Genomic DNA, 13,819 nt, shown 5'->3' on the forward strand with positions numbered 1-13,819 from the left:
CAAGGGTTCATTCCATCATCGTGATTCATAGCTGTGATGTTAACCTTGATCACATGGCTTCTGTTATATCCATCAGGTTTCTCCACTGCAGAGTTACTAAGGAGATGCATTCTGTTCTGTACTAATCCAGCTCACTAAGAAGGGAGGGGCAGCATCCCTGGAAGTCTGCATGGTGGTGATCACAGTAACCAGTGAGAGAATCCACAGTGAGGAAGGTGGATCTCAGAGGGCAGCCCCCTCTTAGCTTCAAAGGCTTTGGGCTCTACCAGCTTCAACAGGGAGTAGGTCTCATTCATCTCTGAGTCCCAGATCCCCAGCACAAGGCTGTCTGCTGAATGCATTGGATCATTGGATTTTTTTTTTCTTTTGCAGATGTATTTTTTAAATTAAAGTGAAATTCACTTAACATAAAATTAACCATGTTAAACTGCACAATTCAGTGGCATTTATACATTCACAGTGTTGTGCAACCACCCCCTCTATCTGGTTCCAAAATGTTTTCATCACCCCCAAAGAAAATTCCATCCCCATTAAGCAGTCACTTCCTATTTCCCTCTCCCCCTCAGTCTCTGTTACCTATTCTGGATGTTTCATATAAATGAAATCATATAATATGTGACCTTTTGTGTTTGGCTGCTTTTGCATAGAGTAATGTTTTCAGGGTTCATCTACACTGTAGCATGTGTCAGAACTTCATTCCTTTCGTGGCTGAGTAATACTCCATTGTATGTATGTAGCACATCCTTTCATCCATTGATGGACAGCTGGGTTGTTTCCACCTTTTGGCTATTGTGAATAGTGCTGCTATGAACATTCATAAATATGTATTTGTTTTAGTATCTGCTTTCAATTCTTTTGTGTATACCTCTGCACGACTGGATTTTTAAAGAAGGTGTTATTTCTTCACAGGTTTTCAGGATGTTGATCAAACTTATGCAGCAGCTCAGGTTATGGACCAGGACCTGTGGGAAGGGGATCTCTGTCTTGGGCTCAGTTCAGGTTATCATCTTATTATTAGGTTGGATAAAGATAGCACACATGTATCAAATTCACCCACAAGAAGTCAAGAGGAAGGGTTAAAAGCGACAATTCAAATACATAAAGCGGGCAAAGTATCAAGTCTTGCATTAGGTTTCTTCAAATGATTATCCAAGCACAGGATGTGGGCGAATTGGTTTACCAAAAATAATGCTAAAAAGAGCTCAGAGTTGGAGCTGACCGCAACTCTACATGAGTCAAAGGCAATGGCTACCAAGCAAGCAAATATAGGAGGCATTAACAGAGATATACTGCGCTCTCAGCCAGACCTACCTGAGCTGGGGTCTCTCTGACATGTTGAGCTGTGCTCTGGGTCAGGAGAAAATGACCAAACTATGGAGTCCTGGAAACACAGGTCATATGACTAGTGGGCAGAGGATTAAAGTGTAAGCAAGGGGGCTGGAGCAGGGTCTTTGTTACCTGGGGTCTGCAGGGCTGGTACCTGGGAAAGAAGGTTTTTTTCCTACCAGGGAGTGAGCAAGCCCCCTTCCTTTTAGGGTAGGGCATATGGAATGAGCAGGGGAAAGATTCAGAAGGACATCAGGTGTGCCCAGGTGACTGGGGGGGGGGGTGGTCGGATGACTGCCCTGAGGTGTTTCAACAAGAAACAAATTTAGCCTGAGGGGGAGAGGTGGGCAAAGGGAATGAACCTCCAGAGGGGTTGGTTTTGTCTCTTCACCTCCACTCTCCTTCCTCTCCTCCTCCTCTGTCTCCCTTTTCCTCCAGGCTGGCACCTAGGACCATTCTATCCTGGGAAGAGAAAGCAAAATCTCAACACAAATTAAGGATTTTTGTTAGAATGATGAGCTCAATTCAGCAGGGTAGAATTTTACTGGCTAGGTTGTAAAAATCCGGGAAAATGTTTGTGCCATTATGGTGAATTTAAAAAAAAAAAAAGCAGAGGATACAATTGTGTATACATTATGACTGGGTTAAAACGCATAGAAAGCTGGTATAAAACAATCCAAATCTTGACATCAGTTATCTGTGTGGATCAGAACTGTTAGAATTTTTTATTTTGTGTTTTATATTCTTCTGCATTTTTCAAATGTTCTGTAATGAGGAGATGTTATCTCTCCAATCAAGAAAAAAACCCAGAACATGAAAATGAATATATGTATATTCGTGTATGACTGAAAAATTGTGCTGTACACCAGAAAGTGACACAGTGTTGTAAACTGACTATAACTCAATAAAAAAAAATTCTGAAATAAACTCAACCTCGGCATGAAAAAAAAAAGAAAAAGATAAAACCCCAACTATGTTTAGTACTTGAGGACATACTTAACAGGGAAAGCTGTGGAGTGCTATGGAAGCAGTGCCTGCAGTTTTCACGTGGCTGCTTCCTGCCCTGCCCTGGGCTGGCTGTATGGCACCTCCCGCCCCTGTCCCCATTCTCAGTGGTTCTTCTGGTCCCTTGGACCTCCCCACACAGGGCCCCGTTCCCAGCAGGCACTTGGGAAACTTCAGTAAACACATGATGTTTTGCTTGAAGAGTCATACAAACAGGTGAATCTAGAGTAGAGAGGAGAGACCTAGCTCACTCTCAGATAGAAAAGATCCCAGGGGTGCGGAGACCACCAGATGGGTGCAGCCAGTAGCGCTGAGCCATTGCAGATTGGAGCAGGCCTCTCCTTTCCTGATGGCCCTGCAGTCAGCCATCAGCCTGGATGGACCCTAAGTCCTGAGGAGCCAGGGGCAATGTGTGCAGCTCATGTGGTCTCCAGACATCACCAAGTGAGAGCCGGGATTCACTGATCACCTCCTTAGTGCTGCCCTGGGCTGACTCTTTGTGTCCATTAATTTAATACAAGCAGGCCCACCAGGTCAGTGTTGTTACTCCATTTTACCTACAAGAAAACTGAGACTCAGATTAAGCACCAGGTCCCACAGCTAGTGTATAGTGAAATGCTTTTAACCATTGTTGCCCACAGCCTCAAAATAATCTACAACACTTCAGCTTTCTGCTTGGTGAAATGGCCTGTCTCTTGTCCTTCTTGGCCTTGATGCAGCCCCATTGATGGTTTGGTTATTGCATGTGATGACACTTTATCTGTGGCCTTGGAGAAAGGACCTCCTGCTCACTTCCTCATCCCTCAAGGATGGCAGAGCTGGAGGTAAGAGTTGCAGAGACCCCACTCCTACCCCGACCTGGCTCTGGTGAGCTGTTCTGGGCCCTGGGGTGGTGGAGTCTGTGTGGCCTTGAAGATATAGAGGGGACCCTCAGGGGAATCATATAAGGCAGGTCTCAGGTCCCAGGTTGGGGTGAGTTCCTGTTGCCAAGGACACTGTGATCAGAACCTGGACAGGACAATTGGGATTCCATGAAAGAGCAGCTGGAAGTCATGACCACAGAGGGCCTTTCTATCCTTCAGATTCTAAGATTCTACAACTTGTAAGACTCTCAGATATTGACAGGGTCAGGAGGCAGTGATGAGACAGTGGGTTGGTGCCTTCTCCCATCTGGTCAGATGCTTTCAGAGCCTTAGCCTACCCACAGGGACATAACCATGGGCATCCTTGCCACATTCCAAGAGTGGGACTGTTGTTTGTGTAGCTGCTAGTAGGACTTCTGCTGGGAGTCAAAGACACTTGCCCCTAGGGGCCAAGACATTGCACTCTGAACAAATTCAAGAGACATTTTCAGTCATGTGTTGGGGAGAAGGGGTTGTCTGGGCTGGGCACCGTGGATTCAGTGAGTGATCATTCAGTCCCTGCCCTTGGATGGAGGTGGACAGACCCAGAGTCGGGGGCTCAATGCTGAGGTGGAGGGCACACAAGGGATGCAGAGCCAGAGGGAGGGTTCCTAACTCTGGGGACATATACCCAGGGACTTTGCAGGGCTGGTTCTCTCCTCCTTCAGTTCCTCCAGCAATCTATGGGGCCCAATCTGGTGGCCTCAGAATAGCCAGTGGTGTGCTGATGCCCAGGCCCCAAGTACACTGAGTCATGGCAGCCCAGCTCTGGTTGCTGGACATCAGGAGAGAGTCACAGCTGCCCCATGAGGCCCACTGGGTAACTGAAACGAGACTGACGGTTTGTGGACATTGAGCAACTGCTGGGCTTCCTGAAACTTCAAGTTTCTTTCTGAACCACTCCCCGTCTTCCTCTTTCAGGGTCAGGCTTGGGGCTGGGCAGTATCCACAAGCCCACATTCACTTATTTATTCATTTAACAGTCATTTGCTTACCACTTCCTTGTTCCTGTCTGTCCTGGGCTTGGGGGCCTCAGAGAGACATCTATGAGGTTTTGCCCTCTTGGGTTCCCTGGCTCCGATAACAGTACCACCATCTACTCCTGCAGCCAAGGCAGAAATCCAGGCATTAATCTGGACCCTTTCCTCACTTTCCCCCTCCCCCTGCCCCCCCTCCTGTTCTCCGATATTGCCCTATCCTTCCCCTGTCACATTTATTATCTTTTATTGTAAAAGCTCCAATTGTCTACCTTTGCCTTCAAGACGGAATGAAGGCAGAGACTGTGTCTGTCTTGTTTTCTGCTGTATTCCTGGCACCTGGCACTTAGTAGATGCTCATTAAGCATTATTGAATGAATTAGTAAGTCCCTTTAATTCCATTTCCTTAGTATTCCTTGGATCCATACCCTTCTCCCTATCCTTAGCCACAACTTTTGTTCAGATCTCATCCTCCACCCGAACTACTGAGCAGCCTCCTTATGGCACTGCCTGCCCACCTCCCCGATTCAGTTTATTTTCCACACCACAGCCAGACTGCTCATTCTGAAGTGCCCATTCACCCTACTCAGAATGCTTCCCAGCTCCCCACCACTCACAGAAACACAGCCACATTTCTGGGATGAAAAAAAAAATTGAAGTAGATATGACTGATCATCCCACTCTCTACTGCTTGTGAAAATAATCAGGAAGGAAAGCAAAAATACAAAAACTTGCTGTGATACTATATACACTAAAGATAAGAGACAACACCAACGTGAAGTGCAAGGGAGAAATTGCACTAACTAGATGGTAGACCGGAACAGATTGAGAAACACATTCTTGGATGACACATTGCTTCCTCCTCCCTCTGAAACAGAATAGCGTGTGTCATACTGTGTCATTAGCTGACCATGTGTCCCCTTCTCCCTTGACTGCCAGCTCCCTATGGACAAGAATCATTTCTAACTTCTCTTGGTGTCTCTGGCACCTAGCACAGGGCTTGGCACATAATAGGCACTCAGTACATATTTGTTGAATGAATGAATCAGAGGATTAAGTGAATTAATGAATGAAGAACTAATGGTTCCAAAGTAAGTAAATTAGACTAATTCCCTCTGCCTACTGTTCTCTTAGGGACTCAGGGGCAGCACTGACTAGGTGGACCTTTGGCCATCCCTCAATGACTCAAGATTATCTTCTAAGCCAATCAGACTGGTTGAGGGCACAGATTCTAGGGTGAGAAAGCCATGGTGGAGTCTGGCTCCTTCAGTGAGATTGGCAAGTCATCTAACCTCTCTGTGCCTCACCTTTGTCATCTGTAAACTGAGGATAGTCATAACACCAACTTTAGAGGGCTGTTGTGAAAACTGAATTTATGCCTGTGTGTGTGTAAATTTAGTGTATATCTATTTAACGTATATATATAGGTATACATAAATTTACATGTATATTCTATACCATATATTATACAATATATACTATATATTTATATCTAAATATAGATATAGATAGTGATATTTAAGTGCCAGCTATTATTGATGATGATGGTGATGACAGTTCTCTAATCCACCCCATCAGCTTTTCTTTTTCTGTGTCTACAACATCTGTCTCGCTGTGGGATTGAGACTTCCACCATTATTAAGCAGTGCAGCACACAGCTGGGAGGGGCAGGAGGCGGTGCCTTGCCTGGCTTTCTCTCTGCTGTTGGAGAGAGAGTGAACAAAAACAATCCATATGGGACCTGTGGAAAGATCCTACATACAGAAGGAAGAAAATCTCTTAAGTGATTCAGATAAAAGAAAAAGAATAAAACTCTAAAAGTCATCTACTGAGTAGTCTCAAAACAAATACTCACACCAGGAAGCTTTGATATAGTGGTTATTTGCTGGGTGCCTCTCGAGTGGGCAAAGGATGTGAATAGACAGTTTACAGAAATGGAAATGCAATTAGCTCTCAAACAAGAAAAGATGCTTGTCTCTCTCATAAGAGAAATGCAAACCCAAACTAGAGGGAGATGTGATTTTTCTACCTATCAGATTGGCAGAAATCCAAGAAATCTCACAGGGAAGCCCTTGTGAAATCCACTGTCAAGATTTTAAATCCTTTGGGGATTTCACTTTGAAGAATTCACTCTTCCCTCCCTTTCAGCCATGTTGATAAAGTGAGATTTCTTTCACTCCAGCTCCAAGGATGGCTGTGAATCCCTGAAGCCCACTAAGTTTCTCATCATCCAGAAGAGATTATCAAAAATTGGGCCAGCTACTTAGGCACTCCGAGCTTTGTTTCCTTGTCTGTAAAATGCAGACAACAGTAGGGACTCATGGAAAGCAGCCAGCACATTCTGTAGCACATAACCAATAAGTGACACCTTTTATTGACTTTAGTAATTGGATACATATGACTTTAAATATATGTGTTTGACAATCTAAGGCTTATAGAATTACAAACTAAAGCTCTACTTTCTAAATCATTATAGAAGATAAAAACAAAAAAAACATAGAAAGTGTAGCAAGAAACAGAAAAACAAAGCAATAAGGAAGCACAAAAATAAAGATGTAAAATGAGGCTATACCAGTTATGGAATGAATGTAAATAAATTATGCTATGCTATTGAAGGCAAAGATTCTCACAGTCTCGGGTTGTTTTTTTTTTTAAGTCTCAAGTTTAAAAACAAAATTAAATCCTTAAAATACACAGAATGTACAAGGATATTAAAGATATTCATGTAAAAAATGAGATGAGTATCAAAAGAAAACATAGGCAAGAGATCTTGGAGTAGGAAAGGACTTTGTAATTATGGCTCAAAATCCAGAAGCCATAAGAGAAAAGATTGATAGATTCAACCACAGAAAAATAAAAACTTCTACAATTAAAAAAGAAAAGTCAAAGTAAATTCAAAAGACAAATGATAAATTGGGAAAAATCATTTTTAACTCAGACAACAGAGGGATAGATAATCTTCCTAAAATCTAAAGAGCTAATAGGAATGAATAAGACCTTGAACCTAATAGAAAAATGGCTAAAGGATGTAATAGAAAAAGAAATGCAGATAGATCTTAAATGGCTCCTTTGTTATGAAAGATGTGCTCAAAATAAGAGAAATGCAAATTCAAACTACACTGAGAAATGATTTTTCACCTATCAGATGGGCAAAATTCCAAAAGTTTGCTATCACAGTATTGGCAAGGCTATAGGGAAATAAGTTCTCTCATTCAGTGTTGATGGTAGGGTAAATTACTACAACCCCAGCGACGTGCAATTTGGTAGTGGTTATCGAATTTGCAAATGCACAATCCTTTTGATCTAGTAATAATATTTCTGTGAAATTTTCCTACATGAACAAAAAGTATGTACATATTCATTGCAACATTGTTTGCACTAGCAAAAATTGGAAACAATCCAAATGTCCACCAACAGAAGACTGGTTAAATACATTTCTGGTACCCTAGAAAGAATGAGGAAACTTGTACTAATTTCGAAAAATCCCCAAGATACAAGTAAGTGATAAAATGTAAGGTCGTGTGTATTATAATGCTATGTTTGTGTTTTTTAAAAAAAAGGAAAATAAGTAGAAATATTTGTGTTTGCACAGAGAAACTCAAGGATACACAAGAAACTATAAAACCACCTTCCAGCTTAGGAGTGAAGGGAGGAGTGGGAACTGGGTAGATGAATGGTGGGGAATGGAGGGAGACTTTTCTCTGTATATCTTTTCCCCTGTATTTCCTATATTTTCAATTGTTGAAACATGTAAATATATTACTCATTCAAATTTTTAAGTAAAAAAAGACAAAGAAAATTTACGTTAAAAATACCATAGACAAAGCTATGTTAGCTAAGTGCAAAGTAGGGGATGGTAATAGTGATATAATAACAAAAATTCTCCCTCTCTCCGTTCAGAGACAGCCCGCACTCTGTCTATGGAGTGTGTACCTACTTTTAATCTGAGCATCCAACCCCCACACCTCGTGGCCTTTCTCTTGCCTTTCAATGTATCTCTCTGAATAAATCTATCTTTACTCAAAAAAAAAAAAAGAACAAAAATTGTGGCTAAAAGCATTAAATGGGATAAAAGTATACTTTTAATTATTAAAAAATATACAATCCATAGTGAGGAAGACATAGTGAATCATAGAACATCGACATTGATTAAGTACAAATAGAAGGAGAGGTTAATATAAATAAAGTATTCAGAGAGACTTTATCTGTCTGATAGGTTATATAAGCTAAAAATAAATATATGGATATACATTATTTTAAAATACATGTGTGCATGTACATATAGAATACAACTAGACTAATAAAACATCAAAAGATGGCTCCTATAAGTGCACACGTTGCCTTTTAAAAAATCCATAGAACACATAAAAAGTAAATTCTAAAAAATAAAATATATACAAACTACAAACTTTAATTAAACCAACGTCCCCTATATACCTGAAATAAAACTAGGCATTCTAACACAGGTTTAAACAATTAAAAGAAACAACACCTAAGCCTAAATATTCCCCTAAGAAGACTTTTTATTGGGTCAAAGAGAAATTAAAAATTCAATTGCCAGCCATTTATAAAATAATGGTAAAGAAACTTTACATATCAAAATGTACAATATGCAACCAAAGCTAAATTTAGAGGGAAATCATAGCCTTAAATGCTTATGTTATTTAAAAAGAATGACAATAAACAAAATAGGCATCCACTTTAGAGAGCTTGTAGAAAAAGAACAGAAAAGCTATCCCAACGTAATTAAAGGGAAGAAAATAATAAACAAAAAAGCAGGATTACTTAGTAAACTATAGAAGTGAGAAATAAATTCAGGTGTATTTTAAAGAAGCAAACAAAAAAATTCCATAATGTGTCTTATGAAACCCGTCATGACTTGGCCCTTGCGGTCGATCTACCCCTTGACACGGCCCCCAACACTCAGCTCCAGCCCTTCTGAATGGATCCCTTGCAATCTGAACTAAATAGATTGATTTAAATAAAACGTTTGCGAGAGAGCTTGTTCTGTGAGCTCTTGTTCGTTGCTTACCGCTGTCATCCACAAGTCAAGTCCACCTGTCCTTTAAAGCCCAGCTCAATTGCCCCCTCCTCCAGCAGGCTTTGTGGATCCAGAATACAGCAGAGTGGCATAAGCCCTGCAAGAGAATGGGTGAGTCCTACACTGGGGACAGAGTGTTGGTTAAATCCCACTGTGAGGGTGAAGAGCTGCCTGGGGGAGGGGACTTTGAGCTGGTTTGTGAAGGAGAAGGGATTTTAGCCTGTTCTCCAGGACAAAAGAAAAGCATGAACAAACGTAGGGATGTGTGTGTCAAAGGACTGAGTGGCTTGGAGAACTGTGGGACATCCTGTAGGACTAGAGTGTGGAAGGCTAATAGGGAGTGGGGACAGGGGAGTGTGGAAGGGTCAACGGAGCAGGTCACACAGGGCCTTGAAGGACATCCTGAGAGACTTATGCTTCCTCCTCCTGTGGGGGATGGAGAGTTGCTGAGCAGGATTGTGAGGTTGGGATTGTCAGATGGTCAACTGCCTGATTGAGCCCCACTCTCAATGAAGTGGGGGAAATTGAGGTGGTAGCTGGTATGAGGGGGCATTCTGTAAGCTGGCAGGCTGCCCAGAAGAAGCTGGGGAAAGTAGGATAGGCAGCTTGAACTCTGGCTCTGGAGGCCTGGGGTTGGGGTAAGGGGCCAGGCCCTGAGTCTGTTTCTCCTCCTCAATCCATTTCCTGGCCTCCTCTTCCATGCCACCTCCTCTCCCCCATCAAGACCAGAGAGGGGCTGGGAGGCAGCTCCTGGTACCTCCCCCAGTCACTATGGGGCTGTTCTATTCATCCATCTGGCCCAGCCCCCGCAGGGGCCTCTGTAGTCAGGTCTTTGTGTCTGCACAGTGGCCCTCTTTGTCCTGAGCAGCCCCCCCCCCAACCCGCCGCCGCCATCCTTCTCTGTCTGCCTGTGTTACAAAAAGCACCAGTTTCGCAGAGAGACTGATCAGGGCTCTGATCTTGGCTTCCTTCCCCCATTGCATCTCTGTGTGACCCTAACCAAGTCATTTTGCTTCTCTGAGGTTTGGTTTTTGGTCCATGAAAAGGATCTTTGTGAGGAATCAAACCCCTGACAAGAACTGGTCTGCTACCCAGTGCTGAGAGACAAACAACAAATGATGTCCACAGGGACCCCTACCCAACCTCATGCTGTTCACTGAAACTCCTGCTTCCACCACTCACCTCATTCTCACCACTGCCTGGCCAGGTGGCTGTCATTCTCCCATTTGGCAGATGAGAAAACCAAGGCCTGAGGATAGGTCTGTCTTCATAGACGTGTGACCTATGCTTCGAAGGGCCTCTACTTGATTCAATGTTCTGCTAGCCCATCTTGAGACTCTAATTAGTTTTTTTTAAAACAAGTTTTATTTTATTATCCTTATGCATAAAGGCCTATATCACTGTGGTTTTTAAATAACAGTGGACAGAAAAACTCCTGGGGAAAGGCTTCTGATTTGAGATGTCAAACTAAACTCATCTATTTACCTCTTCTTCCTCTCAATACCACAGTAAAATGATCATAAGATAATATGAAATGGTATGCACACCAATAGCCATGATTACAATGGGGGCAGATATCAGCAGATGCAGTGGCCAATATATTTTTAGTAGATATTTTATAATAGGCAGCATAATGACCCACAACGATGTCCACATTTTAATCCCCAGAACGTGTAGCTATGTCACCTTACATGGCAAAAGATACTTTGCTGATATGATTAAGATTAAAGATCATTTTAAAAACATTTTTAATTGAAGTGTGGTTGATTTACAGTGTTAGTTTTAGGTGTACAGCAAAGTGATTCAATTATACATGTATATATGTATATATTTTCTTTTCTGATTATTTTCCATTATATGTTATTACAAGAAATTGAATATAGTTCCCTGTGCTATACAGTAGGTCCTTGTGAGACTCTTAGTAGTTTTTGAACAAGAGATCTGCATTTTCATTTTGCCCTGGGTCCCCCAAATTGTCCTGCTGTCAGGGAGGTAGGGAGAGGCTTGCCTAGGCCTGGACCAGGCTTCCTGCCTCTTGGGCTGCCTCTCCTGGGTGCCTGCATCCTAACATGCCAAAAACCAGAGTTTTCAGGCTGCATTTGGCATCAGAGGCCTGGCCCCTGCCAGGGAAATCTGAGGAGCACAGTTCCCGGTCAGTGAGGCAGGCAGGGATGGGCCAGGCCAACACAGCAGTTCAGAGAGCAAGACAAGGCTGCTGGAGCCAGCCCAGCCCCATGTAACCGGAGCCTCAGTGTGGGTCCCAACGCTGAGGCTCAGTCATCACTTTGAAAACTCAGCGGGGCCCTCCTTCCCAGCCTATTGCAGTTCCAGGACCAGGGGACCTACCACAGACTCACTGTGTGATTTGGACATTCACTTCCCCTTTCTGAACCTCATTTTCCCTATATGTAAAGTGATAATGATCACACCTATCTCATAGGATTCTGGTGAAGATTTAAATGAGATACTTGAACACAGACTAGCACACACTAGCAGAAAATGATCTGTAAATAGAGTTCTCACTCATTCACTCATACAACAAATATTTATGGAGGCTATCCAGGTGACAGGGACAGTGCTGGGTGCTGGGTATTTAACTGTGAACAGGATGGACACTACTCTGCCCTCAAATAGATCCCCATTAGAGAGGGAGATAGACACTGACAGTGATAAGATGGTGGTAAGTGATGTGACAAAGCAGGGTACCTGATGGGGTGCCTGGGCTGGGCCTTAGAGGAGCCATGATGGGGAGTCAGGAGAAAGGGCCAAGGGCAAAGAAACATCCAGAGGCATTGCAGGCAGAGGAGCAGCAAGAGCCAGGCAGCAGGCGAGTGAGGCCCCAGCACAGCAGCCTGGCTGGATCAGAGGCAGGAGGTGAGGAGGGTAGTTGGGAGAGCCTGGAGTGGCAGGCTGCAGAGCCAGGCATTATCTCAAGGGTGTGAGGCAGGCGATGGCTGGGAGGGGCCATGGAAATACCACCCTAACCTGTGAAGGGGGGCTTGGAGGTGTCCGGTCTCAGCTGACTAGGAGGCCTGAGCCAGGGCAGGGGCTCCACCCCCAGCATAGATTCTCAGAGTGGATTTTCTCAGGGGAGATGAGGGAAGTCAGAAAGGGAAGATGAGAAGGCTTGAGAGAGCCAAATGCCTCCTCAGGGTCAGAGAGGCAGGAAGAATCCTAATGCCTGGGGAGAAGCGCTCCTGGTCTTGCCCTCCCCATCCTGACCTGCTGGTGCTAATGGAACCCTGCTCCTTGCCTCCTCTCACAGTGCCCCCTCCTCACAGGGACCCTTATGTGCCTGCATCTCCACCACTAGCCTGCCTTGGCTCCATGATCTTCCACCCACCCAGATGGGGCCTTGTGTGGGGCTTGCTGTGGGACTCCCTGGGCCTCAGTTCCTGGCTGGATCAATGGTTCATCAAAATCATACCAGGAAATGTAAGTAAATACAAATATAAAAGCAAAGGAGCTCAGGTTGAAGTGAGATGGAGGCTCCTAGGGCTGCCCTGATTAGAGGAGACTCTGCTGGGGAGCCTGCTGGACTTGGTGATCTTTAAGCTTAGTGATGAGAGTGCCAGGGGGAGATGTCAGGAGACCTAGCCCCTCATCAGAGGGGAGTACTAACCTTTTGAACCTTAGCTGCTTGGGATGGTAGGCAAAACCTTGAAAAAAGAACCTTAGACGGCCAGTGAGAAAGGGATCATTACTGCCATTTTGCAGAAGGGAAACAGACTCAGAGAAGCATCACAGGAGGTGAGGCAAGAATAGAACATGAACTCAACATGAACTTTAAGGGCAAGTCCCTTTCTTCTGTGCCTCAGGCCTAAGTCACCTGTTGTGGTAGTTCAGACACTGTGTGTCTTAGGGATGCAATTTCTTCCTCTGTAAAGTAAGGGGGTTGGACTGGAGCAGGAACAAGACTCTGGGCTGCCCACCCTCTGGCTGGAGACTGAGGTAGAGCCCTAGGTCCTCATCTTGGTATCAAAGGAACTTTTTCTCTGGGCCTAAACAGCAGTTACAGTCAAGATATGAAGGGAGAGGAGAGAAGGGGGTTGGCTGGGGCCTCCAATGTTCAGGAGGACTTCCCTGCAGAGACTCCAAGGCCTGGGCTCCATAAGTAAGGGCCATAGGGATCCCCAGCTCCCCAGAAGCTGCATGGATCAACTTGGAGAGTAAGTGGAGGAGGCTGGACAAGGAGCCTTTGTGTCTCCTGGGTGAAGGTTCCTGGGGCACTGCAGGGGTGGCTCAGCCACACAGGGCTGTGTGTCCACCCTGCTGCAAGCCTGCAGCCAGGCTCCAGTCAGCTGATGTGGAGCCCAGCAGGACCCAAGGTCCCAGGGTTCTGGGCAAGCTCCTTGGCCACAGAAACAGGTCACCTGTGCACTCGCTCAGACACTGACTGTCCAAAGCCCCACATGGAAGGATACTGGTGGCAGGAGGGTGAGTGTGATTGTCTCTATTTCACAGAAAAGTAGGCCCTGAGAGGGACTGGAACTGGGTCAGGGTTTTCCAGAGTCAATGATTAAGCTGAGCCAGAACCTGCACTCCTGACACCTAGACAAGAATGACAG

This window comes from Camelus bactrianus, chromosome 10 (assembly GCF_048773025.1).
Source record: "Camelus bactrianus isolate YW-2024 breed Bactrian camel chromosome 10, ASM4877302v1, whole genome shotgun sequence".
Taxonomy (NCBI): Eukaryota; Metazoa; Chordata; class Mammalia; order Artiodactyla; family Camelidae; genus Camelus; species Camelus bactrianus.